This window comes from Oreochromis niloticus, linkage group LG4, assembly GCF_001858045.2.
Source record: "Oreochromis niloticus isolate F11D_XX linkage group LG4, O_niloticus_UMD_NMBU, whole genome shotgun sequence".
NCBI classification, from domain to species: Eukaryota; Metazoa; Chordata; class Actinopteri; order Cichliformes; family Cichlidae; genus Oreochromis; species Oreochromis niloticus.
This window is the reverse complement of record NC_031969.2, coordinates 22,742,896-22,757,481: the sequence shown is the minus strand read 5'-3', so window position 1 is coordinate 22,757,481 and position 14,586 is coordinate 22,742,896. Positions and strand designations below refer to the sequence as shown.

At 39.5% G+C, this 14,586-nt stretch overlaps 1 protein-coding gene across 2 annotated transcripts in view; it reads left to right on the top strand.

The window, feature by feature from the left end:
• Positions 1-7,909: 7,909 nt before the first annotated feature.
• The window catches only part of gcgra (glucagon receptor a), a 50,589-nt gene continuing 43,912 nt past the window's right edge, over positions 7,910-14,586 (top strand). For both annotated transcript variants that reach the window (XM_005468668.4, XM_005468669.4), the window contains exon 1: positions 7,910-8,229. The gene's annotated coding sequence lies outside the window, so the exon portion shown is untranslated. The remainder of the gene's footprint in view (positions 8,230-14,586) is intronic.

Genomic DNA, 14,586 nt, shown 5'->3' with positions numbered 1-14,586 from the left:
AACTGTCGCTTTCTTTTTGAACTTCAGTTTAAGTGGCACTCCAAAGATCCTGAAAACAAAGTCATTTTTTGCAGAAGCCAGAGTTCAGATGGAAACATGTGATGTCATATACTTCCTGCACCAATCAGGATTTGGCACCGTTGGTCATTGTGGGGTGGTTAGCTCATGTTGCTGAGTTGGAAGATCAATTCAATTTGAGATCCCACACACTACGGTACTAAGGGACCCAATACTACAGTAAATGTTTGCTTTGGATCTGTTATTTTAAGTGTGACACTTTTATTAATATTTAATATAAAAAAGAAGTGTTTTAAATAATAACCTGAGTTCATGTTAGCACCATTAACAGCAATATCTATGGGTTATTGCTGTGTACACAACTGCTACTGTAAATCTCTGTGATCACAGCAGTGCCACCAGGATTTGTGCTGAAAGAAAAAAGATCGACTTAAACTCATCCCTAAAACAGTCTTAGAGTTGAGAAGTCATTTAATCCTGTAACGCCAGGTGGATCAGTTTTTGTGAGCTACTGAGATCTCTGTATCATCAGAACTCAAGAAGCTTCTCAGATGAGAGGTGAAACATCTTCAAGAAACGTGAAGATGGTTCAGGCTTTAGAGAGTTAAAACCCCTATATATCAAACAAAATGCGTCACTGTTTAGCTCATAGGGATGACATGTTTGGTAGCTTCTTAAATTTAAGCTAATTAAGAGGTTAATTGCAAGTAAGTAATGAAAAAACACTGTACTTTTATTAGTCAAACCCAACTGTTCTGATATGTTATATGCACTCACCTGGCACTTTATTATGTAAACCTTGCTAGTACTGGGTAGGATCCTCTGCCTTTAGGTTCTTGATCATGTTTACATGCCTGAATGCACTGAATTGCTGCCACGTGATAGGCAGACATTTCTGTTAACAAGCAGTTGAACAGGTGTACCTAATGAAGTGGCCGGTGAGCATAGTTGGTAAACTTTTATTTAAACTGATAATAAAAGTCAATAAGATAGAATATTGCACAGTGATAACTTCTTAAAATTTTCTCGTATGTGTTTATGGCTATATGTTAATGGACTGCAGATAAACGTTAACAGGGTCAGGGATGAGAGTGGGTAAATAACACTGATCAAACAATCTATGTATGTCTAATTGCATAATAGGTGCTTGTGAAGTTGTAACAAGTCACTCTGTTGTAAAAGCTCTCTCAGGTTCCATACAGGAAGCCTTTTCTCAGAGACGGTCCTGCATATTTATTTGACCCTGCGGAGGGAGAGCTGACGTCTGATAAGAGGCATTGCTCAGCCTGTGAAGAGGCCTCCCCAGGGAAACCCATACTCTGGCCAGCTGGCTGTCATAGGTAGCACGGTGAGAACATAGGTGATAGCCTTTCAACTTGACTGCACGTCTATCAGCTCCTTTCTGAACAACCTGATAACAATGCTGATAGAGATTCGGCTGAAGAACCCTCGGCTCATCATGGGAGCACTTAAATGGAAACATACATAGATTAGCTGCTTGTATGTATGGTTTAGTGTGTATTTTCAGTGATTTGCAGTTTAATATCTCTCCTATAGAGCCTAGGACAGTGAGACAGCTGCAGCAAACTTAATTTTAAGATTACATCTAATATTTTAGTAGGAACTATGTCGAAAAAGGCACAGTTTTCAGGAAAAATGTTACATTTTAGTATCGTCAATCGCCCCAATCATATGAAATCCAGCACCGAACCATCCAGTCTGCCTTTACAAAAACTGAATTTCAATGCGGTACTCTAATCGAATGTCAATTTTGCAACAATTGATTTTGTGAGAGGAGGTCAGAAGGAGTTGCATTGTGTCTTTGTGGATACAGAGAAACCATACGATGTCAAAACTGCTGTACTGCATGATCAAGCCAGCAGTGGCAGAGTAGTATGTGATGGTGGTCCAGGACATGTATGAGGACAGAGAGAGACAGTGGTGAGGTGTGCAGTAGGAGTGATAGATGGGTTCAGGGTGGGGATGCGATTACATCAGTGATTGGTTTAGAGACCATTCTTGTTTCCAGTGGTGATGGATAGGCTGACAGATGAGGTCAGGCAGGAGTCTCAGTGGACTATGACGTTTGCAGGAGACATTATGATCTGAAGTGAGAGTAGGGAACAGGTGAAAAAAGAGTGTGGATAGGTGGAGGTATTCTCCAGAGAGAAGAGGAATGAAGTCCGTAGAAGCAAGAGAGCATGTGTGGATGAGAGGGAAACAGGTGGAGGGAAAAACATTTGGAACTACTGGCTTATGCTGAAAAATGGGCACACATCACTGCTTGAATGGGAGTGAACTGTAAATGAAGCTTGAAACAGCTGTAGGATTGCATCATTGCCTTGACACACATACTGTATGTGCAGTAAGTGGCTTGAAAAGAACTGGAATGTAAAGCCAGGAATTTCTGTTCAGTCACTGTATATGAAGTAAAAAAAAACAAGCATTACATCCAAAGCCGCCAGCCTCAAAACCAAAGGAAGAACTCTGCCAAATGCCAGTTGAATGGCCAGACTTTGGCCAGACAAGCTTGTCTCAAATAGCAGGGAGTACTAGAGGTCAGACCACAGCTGACCCAAACATACACAGCTAACGCACTCTCACCTGGTCTATTTCCTCCACCAGCCGTCTTTATTATTCCTTTTCCTGTGCGGTACTGAATGTTCCTGACACTATCTGTTCATGGCAGTAATCAATATTCTTTTGAAATGTTTTTTTAAACCTCGTGTCTAAGAAAAGTTTATCTTGGCAGCAGTATACAGGTGTTCAAAGAAACTGAAGCGCTGAAAAAAAATGTCCCCGTTTAATAACTGCGAAGTGCTGGTGGCCAGATGTTCCAGCTTTTGACTTTTATTCTTAAAACACGCCCACTGTAATGTGCATTTCTTTTACAATTTAATACTATCAGCTTCTTGGTTGCAATATACTGTTTTTTTTTTTGTGTTCCTACTGTATTTATAGGTTATTACTGTAAAGTATGAGTTCATGTCATCAACCATGTTATCTGTCTTTCTTGAGTATGACAACGTATCAGCTTTGTTGCATTTAACCTCCTCTTTGCACCATAAACAAACTCCATAAAGATAAATGCAGACTGTCTTGTTGTGGTGGTACTGTAACACTGAACTTTGTCACACAAACAGCAGAACCCACATTGTACATCCACAGCAATCAGCTGTCAATATGTCAGAGAACAAAACTGAGAACCTCAGTGTCAACATGTTAACATCAACCTTTTTTATAGTCCAAAAAATCCTGTTTTTGCAGCATATAAATGTACACTTTCCAAGCCTTTTTGAGGAAGATACAGTACACTAATGATAGAAAACAGAATGAACACTTAAGGCTAAGATAATTAATATTACTTTCCTCCGAATATTCCAAAATTAGCTTTTCACAGCCTACAAGAGCATCTATATGCACTACCACCAGACTACTGCTACATTGTTGCCTACATGCATCTTAGTTAATTAGACCACAACTGCAATTCCACTGGGTTTTGCACTTACTTGGCACATCAATGTATGTTACAGTGAAAAATGTTCCATATGCCACATGGCAACTGTATCATACTTACATAACTATCCATATAAAACCATGAAGTTATTCTGTTATCCAAACCATAGAGTTGAAGTAATTCTTTAACTAATTATGTAATTTAAGCATGACAGCAGTATTCTAATTTACTGACCTTTTAATCCAATGTATACATGACCTTTTGCAGAGGCCTTATCTGTCTCTTCAAATGTTTACTTTGCATGCAGTTAGACAAACGTGGGTCCTGTAATCTAACTAGATTACATAAAACAAAAATATGGATTTCAGGCTGCAGAGAAAGAGAGAGGGAGAATTTTGGGGAGTTCAGAGGGGGGAAAATCGTTTTAGTGCTCTGTCATATTTTAACATTTGTAAATAAAGCTGTGTACTTGTTTGGTTTTACTGTGCTGGCTCCCTCTGTTGGATGGTTGTGGAAATGCTGCACATCCTCCTGGCACACCTCCTACCCATAACACACTCACACAGACGACAATCACAAGCACCCATATTTCTCTGTCATTTGGTTAATACTGTGTGGCTTATTCTATTTCCAGCCTGAGCACTCTTGCATATGTGAATATACTTAATGCGGGTTTTTTGTTTTGCAGCCTGAGGGTCTTTTGTAAAGAACAAGGAATATGTCTTAGTTGTTTTCAGGCATTTCTCTCTTGCTCTCTTTTTTCTTTTACAGCTCATGAAATGATTCTAGAAAAAAATATATATAGATGGTGCCACAAGCACCAAGCCTTTGATATTTAGAGTTCAATAAATCCTATAAATGTGTCAAGCTAATTCAGGTCTGGGTATATACAATGTCTCAGAGAATGGGGTCGAGGGGGATGCACGTAATTTAAAAGCATTTCACTAAAGATGCAATGATGCCTGGCAGCTGGACACAATCGCAGCATTTTGCAGCCTCGGGGAGCTTGAGGCAGTTTATAACATCGACTCTCGCTCACGTCCAGCTCTTGCATATTTCGTGTTTCAGTTCTCGGGAACAAAAGTCACAGAAGCTGCTGCTTGCCATTTTTTACCCCACTCAAAGCCCGACAGCTGTTACGGCACAGGACTGATAAAAATGCGTGCATGCAGAGAAATCTTATCGGCTGACACTGTCCGCTGCTACTGGCAATTTATGGCTTTTCTTATCAGAAAAAAAAAGAAAGATTATTTAACAAACCAAACAAACTGTGAAAGGGTTAATGGGTCAAAACCAATAAGCACGATGAACTGACAGAAGAATAGAGCAGGACAGACTGCTACAGAGCACAATGTAATAAGTGTATACTATAAGTGGCTGAGTAGTGTGTTTTACAATATTATATTTAAGTGAAAAAGTAGACTAGTAGATGTCTGCTTCATCTGAACAGAGCGTATTGACACATGCAAAAGGTCTTTGAGCCTTTTTCGGTCAAAGTTCACTGTTCAATAAAGTGTGTTTGTGTTTTGCAACAACGACCACAGTGTTTTTGTTCAGGGATTTAGTGCAACAGCGAACAGGAGACTTCATCTCCTTTTAATTTTAGTGTTTCATGCAGTCACTTTCTCCGAAGGCGAGGTGACTGATTAGTTGGTTGAAAGGCCAAGAAATCCCCCCTCCTGGAAGTCCCTATAGTGAGATAGGATTTTCTCATAAATTCTAAAAAAAAACGCTGACAGGACTCAATGCATTTTCAGTAGCTTGGTGAAAATGCGAGCTAATCCTTTGTGAACCCATTCATCTCACCGCACTCTAGAAAACAGCCCACATTCAGCATGTGATAGATCTTCTCCTAAAACAGTGAATACAGACTATATCAGGGGTGAATTTTACCGAGGAAGGCATTAATTATTTTGAGCTTGGCATTCTGTTACACCAAATTTAACCCTTATTTGCAGTAAAGAAATTTTGCTGCCCTAAATCCCCTCAGCACAAGCATTAGTTCTGCTCAGTATAACAAATTAAATGACCTTGCTAAGGATAAAGACTTACAGCAGTTTAGCGAAGCGGCTAGTGAGAGAAGAGGGGAAACATGAGACGTCCAGAGGGAGCAGGACAAAGTTCACCTCAGCCAATATGAAAGTTTGATCTCAGTCTCCCAGAAAAACATCCAAATATGTCCCAAAGTATTACACTAATGCTGGAGAACACGCCGCGTAATGGGAGCACAGTGCAGTCCCTGGCTTATTTCAATATCACAGTCTTAGCTAACAGTAATGTGAAAGCAATATAAGAGTCAAATGAAATCATAATGATGTAAATGTGATCTTCATTTTATAGTCTTGCATCCTTCTGAATCTTAAAACTTGTTGTGTTTCTTGTCACTGACTTGATAATCTTTTAAATGCATGCTTTCCTCATGGTAATATGTTTTATATGTATCATGCATTATAACAGTGTTTGTTTACTCTAGCATTTGATGCTAAGCTGACAGTACAGGACCTCCACTACTCTAGGGTCAATCCACAGATCACTGCCCGCCTCCTGCGGCTCAGGTTTTCTCCTGCTGCTACTGCTGGTGTGACTGCCATCAAAAACATGGCTGCTCTCATGTGAAACACTAATCACACCCCGTCATATAGTAACCTTTTAAAACCACCTTAAGCAGAAATAACTTGAAGTAACAGTCTTCTGTATGACTGTATCGGTCTCTCAAGTCATCGTGAGGACGTATTGGCACACTGCTCTTTACAACATTGCTTCAGTTCATTGAGGTTTGTGGGGATTTGTTTACGCTCTCTTAAGGTCCCACCGCAGAATTTCAGTGGGCCATTGCTGCTTCTTGATTTATTCTGTTTTTTAGACTTTCTGTTTCTGCTGGTGATCTGGGTATCAATGCCTGTTGCATGACTCCATTTCAATCAGCTTTAACACTCACAGAGATTACATTTAACTCTAGAATACTTTGGTATTCAGAGGAGTTCATGGCCAACTCAGTGACTGCAAAGTGCCAAGGTCCTGTGGCTGCAAAACAAGCCTGCATCATCACTCTTCCACCACCATGCTTGAGAGTTGGTATAAGATGTTTGTGCTGATATGCTGGTTTTCTCCCAGTGATTTATGGCCAGATATCTCCACTCCAGCCTTGTCTGACATTGTTTCAGAAGGATTGTGGTTTTATTAGAGGCAGTTTTGCAAACTGATCCTGTTAAAGAGAAGAGGCTTTGGCTTGGCAGTCTTTCCAGATAAACTAAACCTGTTCAGTCTTTTTTCTAACTTTACTATGATGACCTTCAACATCCAAAATGCTAACCGAGGCCTATAAAGTCTCAGCCGTACGTCTTGGGTGTTTTTATTTTATTTTTAATTAAGTGCATTTAACTATCAGTACCTGACTATTACCAAGGATACACTTGCTTTTACACAGGATTTTTTTTTTCACATGACTGCATCTTCTTTTAGTGACATCAGTCTGCAGTGCAATGTGGTTCAGTTTTTATCTGCATAATTTCTCAACAGCAGATATCTCAGAGTGCATTACATTGTAAGGCACACAAGGATTCCTTTACAGCAAGCAGCAAGAAGAAAGAAAATCTCTTTTAACAGGAACAAACCTTGGGCAGCACTAGGCTGCTCCCTGAGCAGCTGATGCAGCTCGGCCTGTATTTACTGGCTGAGCTGAACTGGGAGGTACTCAAACAAATATTTGAACGCAACTCACCTGCTCAGTAAATACAGTAAAAATAAAAGGATGCTGAAGTTTGTTCTCATGGTCTCATGCCTAGTCTTTATACACTCCTGTAGTCTTTGGGTTTCAGTAGGGATACATCCATAGACTGCAGATGATGTCATTTTTTAAGCCATTTTAGCCAGTTTAGGACACACACATACACATATCTCCTGTGCAAAATTGAACAATTACTTGGCAAAAAATACTTTACTCCATTTTCTTTGTAGTTTCCATAATATTCACAAATTTCTGCAAAGTTTGTTACTTTTTTCTGGCAGTGTTTAACTTTGACTGATGAGGGTTTTAACTATAAGAAAAAAGCCTTGTCTTCACATTTTAGTCAATATAAATGCAGACTTTGGACAAGTGCATGTGAGAAACTGTCAAAAGATGTGGAACAGTAAGGCAAACAATAACTGAGTTATTTATTTATTTCTATATTTTAAAAGGCATATAAGGGTTGTTTGTCGGCAGAATGAAGCTCAGTTCAAATGTTTGCAACTACCAGCTGGATAAGACACGAGAACAAATCAGCCCTAATTAATTAAGAGCCCAGTGTCCGGTCTAAAATTCAAACAACCCACGTTCGTCAGAAGCCTCGAAACCTGGTTAATAAAACATGACACGACACAGAAAAGCACTACAACACCCTGACCCCGTGTTTAAATGACCCCCCTTCTTCTCCTTACGTCACGCGGGTACAAGGAGCGCAAGTAAGCAGCTGTGCGCTCGCGCTCGCTCAGCCAACGGTGGCAAGTACACAGACAGAACCAAACCGTTCACTTTAATACATTTGTTTAATATCTTTGTATTAGTATTCTTTTTTCCGTACTTTGAGAGTTTCGTTAAATCCCGCAAACAGTTTTTCCCGACAGGGCAGACAACTTATCCGCGAGGCTGTAATTTATTGTGAAAGTTGGATTAGAGCGGAGCCGCGTGAACTCACCGGGAATACGCGGCTCAGATGATGAGCAGCGGTGAAAGATCACATCTGCAGAATCGGCGGAATCCCGTGCTGTCAACGGTAATTTGCCTTGCATTTATTTTTGATTGAGTTTGGTTTAGTTTGATATTTGATATTGACACACGTGAGCTCGTTCACGTGAGCAGAATCTCATCATTCTGGCCATGTTGCAGGCTGTGGTGGACCTTAAAATATCTATTACCAAGAAGGGTTTTAATAAAACTCTATTATCGGCATCATTATTATTATTATTATTTAAAGGCATTGCTGCAATGAAATGAAAGGATTTCTCTCTCTCTCTCTTTTTTTTTGCTGCATGTTCGGACACATTTACATTTCTGGAATCGTTTTTCTGGATTCCTCCAGTTGCATTTAGTGTCACTTATCGCTAATGTTCAAAGGCCGTGTTATCTAAACTGTCTTTTATCTGGGATCTTGAGTCCCACATGTCAAAGACACGAGCGTTCTGTGGATAAATGGTTGTGCAAAAATACAGAAACGGTGTGTCGTATATCGAAAAGTATCTGCTGGTGGCTCTGGTCTTACACAACAGCACATTGAAAAAAATATTTAAATTATAGAAAGAATAATTGAAGGATAAATAAAGTTTTCTACTGCCTCCTTTACAACACGTGCAAATAGTATATTAAGTAAATCATTGTGGAAAAACAGATACAGTGATCCATTTTTAACAATCTCTTAATCTCAAAGTGGATTTAAATTGAAAGTACAGGCTTAATTTAGTGTTTAAATGTGACTTTGCTGCTTTGCCTTCTCCCGTAGCCTACAGCACTACTGTGTCCACTCAGTGCACGAATGGCAGTAGAGAGACCTTATCAGCTCAGCCAGACTAAACCTAGTCCACTTCAGACCAAAACAACGGACCACTCAGCCTAAAGTAGTCGCCCTCTTTGCGCAATTGTTCGCAACTGTCTCAAAGAGAGTTACAAAATACACGTGAGGAAGCTGAAGACTTTTAATTAACACCATATGCATATGTGTAAATCTATTTGTTTGTTGTGTTTTGAAATTTCAAGGCAGCAGCAAATTAACTCCTGCGACCCTATTCTGTATGCCTACGCATGCATCTAATAATGTACACGCAGAATAATTACAGTCGTGTTTCTCTGTGTGCATAAAACACATAAGAATTTAATTGTTAGGGGAGTTAATTGTCCACAAGTGTTTCTGATCCTAATTAAACCTACTTGAGCAGCATCACATGAGAGAACATGTTGGTCCTTAGTCCCCTGTGCATTTTGCATAGTGTGGCTAATAAATGTGCCCATTGTTAGGCAAACACCTCTGGCACATTACTAAACAAGCATATTCATTAATATTACAACTGCTGCTGCAGTAATGCATCAGAGAGGCATGCTCCTCGGTGGATCTGTGTGTGCAGGTGCACTCTGTGAATGAGTGGTGCCCTGCTGGATGATGTATTTAGTCTTAATTTGCAAACATTAGTGGGCGGCACAGACGTTTCAGTGCATACAAAATAAACATTACTGAGGTTTTGCGATACATAAAGTGAGTTTCTGCTCTGTAAGTGCAGCTACAATCAGTGTGGCAAACTTTCCACAGTCATGAGTTTCGGTATAGCCACAGATAAAAATGCTGAATGACAATACAGGGATCGCTGGATTTGTTACATAGATATATGACTTTCATATGCATGCAGTACATTGTGGTTTGGAACAACTTTCCAGCTAAATGATTCAGACTGCGATCTGGCCTCAAGGGGCAGAGAGCAAAAGCTGGGAGTGCTTTCTGATCTTCTCACCGCTCTGAGTGCTGTTAGCCAGTACTGTACACCACGTTCAGCTGCAGGATCCCAAAGCTCTAACAGAAAAGAGTTCTTTAAGAAAAAGGTGAAAAAAGGATTTGTTGTTCTCGGTCACAGTTCACATAGAAAGGACGCACTGAAAGTCAAGTGGCTCCACTGACTATCACTGCTATATCTGCTCATTCAGTTTTGTTTGGTAACAAAAAGTGTGATCTTAGTTGTGGGACTTTTTCCTTTCTTTTAAATGAAAATACAGCAGGTGTTTTTCCTCAGAGTCTCTATGGTAAAGCAAGAATAAATGTGTGTTTGTCATGGAGGTACTTTTGTGTCTTTATCTTGCAGTCAAGTAATGTAGGTTTTGTTGTTTTTCTTAAAAAATATTTGGGTGGTTGAGATGAATATCATGGGAGGGACCTGTGGTAATAGATAAGGCACGGCTCTACTGGTCAGTGTCAACTGGACAACATCCACAGTTAGTAATTGTGAGAGGGAGTCCATGAAATAGGCAAAGCAGGAGCAGAGAAGGGGGAAAATGAGTGTCCAGGTATGTTTACACATAACTTTCATCCTAATGGCAGCAAAAGTTTTAAATGGTCTGTTAGTATGTTGCAGATAATGTGCAGGTTTTTTTTACCTTTTACAAAAAACAAACAAACATTAAGCCAATAAAAATCCAAATATACCCATTCTTTAAAGTGCAGTTGTCCTCTCCATGAGAATCAGCTCAACATCAATGGACTGAAATGTATTTAACGTGAATTTAGGAAATACATTTTTACAAAATTAAGTAAATTTGTAAAGGACATTTTCTTTTCCTCCAGGAAAAGAACGTATGTTTACGTATGTTTTAATTTCAAACCTGCTGTTTAGTTGCATTGAAGACACTTGAGTAAGGTCATTATATTGTGGTCAGTGTCGTCATCTAAGCAGCCAGAAATGAGCAATAACAGGCAGTGCAGATGACTTACAAAAAACCCTTTGTCATATTTTACTTAATACCAGTGCAAAACATTAATATGTTTATCCATCAGCTGTCCAAAGTCGCTTCACTTCATTTTGTTTTTTTTTATTTATATGAAACCACAATGGGAGCATCTGATAATTTATATTACACATAAGTGAATGAGTTTGACCCAGCAGGTAGTTTTTTTTAAAAAGAGATTCATTTATGGATAGACAACATTCAAAAATAGCCATGGTTTCCTAATTATGAGACGCCTTAACAAGACAAGGATGAGAGACACAACAAGAACAGAGAAATACAGCGTCTTTGGTAATTTCTTGCTGCTTAACTTTGTACTTTTCCCTTGGCTGTGGTTCAGATAATCGAGCTGAGAGAGGGAGTAATAGAGAAGGGAGAGATAACGATAGAGAGTGTCTGGAGAGACAAAGGAAGAGAACGTGTGAGCGAACAAAGGAGACAGAACGAAGAAGGTGATCCGGAGAGCCTCAGCTGGATTAACGCTCATGGAGGTGTGATAGGCAGGTGCGAGTGTAAGAGTGTAAGTGTTTGTGTCAGCCCCATCAAGTGACCGTGGATGTCCTGTGTGGCACGACATCCTCCAATTCAATTGGACCCCTGCAATTGACCCAGGGGCTCTAAGAATAGCTTCAACTACAAAGAGCTGTCACTCTGGATTGTTAAAAGAGAAGTCTGCAATATCCATCTAGATATTGCTGCTAGGCTCCACTTAGTCCTGCGCCCCCTTCAGCTCATAACAGCTTGACCGCAAAACACACATACAATGTGAACGCACTAATACCTGCATGAGCAAACACAAAAATTCTCGGGAGATCGAACTGTACGTGATATTTCATCGTTTCTATCCTCAGGCCCGTCCATGCAATTAAAGAAGAAAGAAAAAGGAGTAAAAGGCATCTCTCCTATGGATCTGTGCATCATATTGGGGATTAAGGAAGTCAATCATTGTTATAGTGTAGTCAGAGAGCATGTGAAAAGAAAGAAAAATAAAAAAAAACTACAAAAGTTTTAGTTTTTTTTTTTTTGTTAGACTGACTACATTATTAATATTGTTACCTGCAGCATATTTACTTCATGACTACATCTGAAAAAGGCAAATTCTATTACACAGAGGCACACAAACAAATTTCGTGACTCATTTGGACATAAAAAAATTTACTGAAATCTCTGTGAAGTGCATGCATAAATACAAATGTATACATTATGTGCTCTCTTTCTGTCTCTCCAGCTCAGTCAACAGCAATAGGTGAAAATGTTTTGCACCGCAAATCTATTATTCATGTTGGCACAAAAGTAATGAACCGAAAAGCTGCTGTTGCACTATCACAAATTTGACATCGCTGTTTTTTTTTTGTCTAACAAATAGAAAAGAAGTGCAGAGTGTTCCTGTCAGAGTGCATCTTTTTAAGAAGACAACTGAAACGGGCAAATTACTGTTGTCCTAACCCGAACCCTCTATTTGCTAGCTAGGAAAATGTAAAAACAACAACAGGAAAAATCTAAATTGCAATCGCTGTAACGTACTGTGGCCGCTGGGTGCTAAGGCTGTGGTGCCATCTGAAGAGGCCAGGGTTGGGGATCAAACCAGTAGCCCTGTGGTTAGGGGACAATGCTCCTACTTGTGAGTCCAAGCAGCCAAGAGAGTGTAAAAAGCAAGTAAAAAGATTATGCAAAAATCCAGTGGAGTGGGGTGATTGTTGCTGAAAGGCAAGCAGAGATGATACTCACCCTCCCATGTTCCCCATCAGTGTTGTACGGGTAATATTACTATTGCGAATATTAAAGGTTAAGCTCGCACAGTGTACTATCATATGTTTGTAGTGCGGCTGGCTATAAAAGAAAAACATTTCTTAATATGATTAGAAAAACAGCCCTACACCTTAATGGAAAAAAGAAATATATTGATATAATAAAAGCAAACTGAATTGAAGCTTTAATACTGTGTGACATGGTTAACTGAGATTAAATATTTTTTAAGGAATGAGGGAGAAAAAGCAAATCAATTCATTAAACTTGCATCCAGCCAACCAAGTGATTATTCATACTATGTGCCAATCGGAGAAACACTTAGGCCAATAATCAATTAACTGATATGTAGTAAGACTTTAGGCTCTACTAATATACATATATAAAACCATACTTTAACAAACTTAAAACCCTGGGACATTCCAGAGATCACAATAGCTTCATTATCTGAATTTTCTTTATAAAGGTTTTCCTGGCTACAACTAATCTGCTGAAATGAAAAATCACAGTAATATCCACACTTACTTGCTAATGCTCCTTCTGTTTCCACACATACCTGTGGTTGTGGGCGGTAACGTTGAGATTGCAACTGATCTTTGAGCAGCGAAACGTAATTAACATACAGCGCATGCAATACTGATGAAGTGCAAAGAACCACAAAAAACTCCTGGCCTCTTAGCATCCAGGACACACCCTTGAAAACGACAGAAGCTACAGACTCCAGTGGCTCAGAGTCAAGCTAGCTTCCATACAGTAGCCAAGTGCGGCCACAAGATGGCAGCAATTTATAGTTTGTATGCAAACATGCAATGTGAGTCACTTTACAGGACGGAGTGCTGTTTGCGATGTAAGCCAATTTTTATATACACGCAAAATGCTTTATTCAAACATACAAAATTACCTTGGCTTGAATTACTCTTGGATAGACTTGGTTTCTAAATAAATTTATTAATGAATTTGTTTGTGTTTCTTTTCATTTTGATGCACTTTTCATGAACTAGGACGCAGTCACCTATAACTTAATTCATTCAGTTTATTGCAGCCAGGTGTGATGTATGCCAGGTGGCGCGTATTGTTCTTTTGACCGTAATCACAATGTGTAACCATAGTTAGTGTAACCATAGCGCAAATTTGGTTAGGCTACACAACCGCGTGCTTTGTGATGTTCTATGTGGATAAAAGAGTGCAGCTAGCATTTAGTGGAAAAGTCAAAGGTAAATGTGCGGACATTGTCTTTTTTTTTAACCGCAACTTGACACGTGTCGGTTAGGTCTGCCTTCAACGCATCACCTCAGTGACCTATCGGAAAGCCACTACACACACACATCCATGGTCACAAGTGCACACACCCGATCTTTATTTACACAATTAAATAGGAAAAATTAGAACCAATCCCTTTCTGTTAGCAGCAGGAAACATCTACTGCTTATATAATATACATCGACGTCCACGTAGCTTCGAGGCACAGTTTAATGGTTGACTTTGCTGTTCCAACTTTCAGGTGCGCACTGGGTTAAACTGATAAGATAAGAGGTTATTAAATCTTCCCAAGTACACCCAGCAGTGTGTCAATAGCTGAGCCCTATTTCAGTTCCTTTATGAAACCTCTCCAACACCTGTAGGAAAAAAAATTTAATTACTTATTTGCTTTTAAAGAGCAATAAATGGATATATATAGCACCAGAAAAGGACTTACCCAGTGGTTGCCTTACACCTTCCCTCATTTTTAGCCTTTTTTGTTATGGCTTAAAACAGAAAAACCTTGCGCCTACTCTGGATGCTCATTGCTGCTTCTTTTGTTTACTCCACACAACGCACAGTGCAGGCTAGACTGTGCTCTTGTTTCGTTGCCAATATGTGCACACTTAATGTCTTGGCTGGAAACTATTTCCCTTGATGCCCG